This window comes from Lactuca serriola, chromosome 3 (assembly GCF_051521515.1).
Source record: "Lactuca serriola cultivar US96UC23 chromosome 3, Lser_US96UC23_V15, whole genome shotgun sequence".
Lineage (NCBI taxonomy): Eukaryota > Viridiplantae > Streptophyta > Magnoliopsida > Asterales > Asteraceae > Lactuca > Lactuca serriola.
The window spans coordinates 56,884,494-56,886,587 of NC_136410.1; the positions used below are offsets into that span (position 1 = coordinate 56,884,494).

At 34.6% G+C, this 2,094-nt stretch overlaps 1 non-coding gene across 1 annotated transcript; it reads right to left on the bottom strand.

Annotated features, from left to right (window-relative positions):
- Positions 1-1,700: 1,700 nt before the first annotated feature.
- LOC145096456 (small nucleolar RNA R71) lies at positions 1,701-1,809 on the bottom strand. Its single transcript, XR_013703864.1, has one exon. It is a non-coding gene; the product is annotated as a small nucleolar RNA R71 (small nucleolar RNA).
- Between the last annotated feature and the right edge of the window lie 285 nt (positions 1,810-2,094).

The following is a 2,094-nucleotide window of genomic DNA, read 5'->3' on the forward strand; positions in this document are numbered from 1 at the left end:
CTTGCCCGATAAGCATTCACTTGAATTCACGACGTGAAGTCCTAATTCATGACGTGAAGTGCAATAATTCCTAAAACTATATATATCCTTGGCACTTACGATTTGGAGAGTTCTTATGGAGATTTTGAGGGTTTAGAAGACGAATTCTAGAGAAAAACAAGCCAGAGAATTCAAGTGTTAAGCATCTAAGGAAGAAGAAGTGATTGAAGATCATAACCTTTGCATTAACTTGGTACATTCAAATATGTTTTTATTTATTGAATTTGTATGTTTGATTTTAGCCATGAGTAACTGAATTTAGGTGGTTCTATTTAGCTAGATGAAGCTTTAACTCATGGATTAGTTTAATAATTATGGAGATTACTAGTTGGTTATACGCTTGTGTTTCATTGTTAATACCTAGCATGTTAATATTTGATACTTTAGTTGCTTGAATTCATGTTCTGTGTAGCTTAGTGACTATTAAATTACATGAACTTGACACCTATTGATTTAGTGACCATTGAATTGCTTGATCTAGGATCGAAAAAATCTTAGATAAGTGATTGAGGTAATTAAATTTAGGTGTGCTGGAGAACATAGATTGTGAGCATAACTGTGTTTGTTAAATAAATCTTACATCGCTCCATTCATAATTCATAACTGATTATGTGTTTAATTATGTGTGACCATGCATAGTTCTACATGAATTAGTTAAACATTAGTATATTTTGACTTAAATTACTAATAATATAAAAATTGGTAACCAACATGAATTATCCACAATTAGTAGCTATCCATTGAGGAGAAGTGGATTCAAACTAAACAGAAGTGTTTTTAGTAATTGATTGAATTTGATAATTAAGTGAATAAGTTTGTCTGAACTTGCAAAATCGGATAAAAAACAAATTAACTTATGCTTTTCTTAGATTAATTTTTAGTAGGTAATTAGTTAATTAAAACCATTCCATGTTTTCGATACCCGACTATTTGTGCTATATTATTTGCGAAAATGTACACTGCCTTAAGTCGAATAGCTAGTTAGATAGGAGGTAAAATTAGGTGTAATTCAACAACACATCAAGTTTTAGGCGCCATTACCGGGGAATGGCTATTAAGAATGTTGGAGAAACCCAACCACCATAGAAGTTACCTTTCAAAGATCTTAAATTAGTTTTCAGAAAGAAGAAGGGGAAGAACATGGGTGAATCAAGCAATTCCTCAAAGAACAAAAGCAAGTTAGAAAGCTTTGAGCAAAATCGTAATATTCACAAATCTGATTCTGAATCACAAATCGATAAAGAAGATAGTGAACCAAAAGAAGAGCTAAAAGATGAAATGGTGAACATTGCTAACATGGCCATAAAGGCATATAAGAAAAGAATCCTAGAGGACACCGGTCCCGGTCTAATGCAAACTGCAATTCCTGCTACCGCAACATTCAAGCTGAACGGTCATATTCTTTCCGCACTTAAGGAAGTCCGATTTTCCATAAAAGATCATGAGGATGTTTACAAGCACCTTGATGAAGTCAATTACATAGTTGATTACTTCAACATCCTGAATGTTCCAAGAGAGACGGTGTTACTGAGAATACTTCCAATTACTTTCAAAGGAACCGCTAAGGATTGGTTGAAGGCACTACCACCCGGTGAAATTACAACTTGGGCACAAATACGTGAACAATTCTTAGAACATTTTTCCCTCCTTCTAAAGTTGCTAAAATCAAGAAGGTCATAGCAAATTTCCAGCAACAACCGGGTGAGTCACTCTACGAGGCATGGGAGCGCTACAAAGGATTGATAAAAAAATTTGTCCCCAAAACGATTTGAATGAGCAACAAGAAGTATCAATCTTCTATGATGGGGTAAACATGATGACAAGGCAACTCCTTTACTCTCAAGGAACTTTAACAAAGAAAAATCCTGGTGAGATTAAGGAATTGATTGAAGAGTTTTCTAAGCATTCGCGTGAATACCACGATCCTAGACATGATGGAGCAAAAGGAATCAGGAGTGGTACTTCTAAAGATATGGCTGTTGTTTTGGCTATGCTAAACACTATTGACCGAAGAATGACAAATATGGACCAATCCATACATGCTATTCGAGTTTG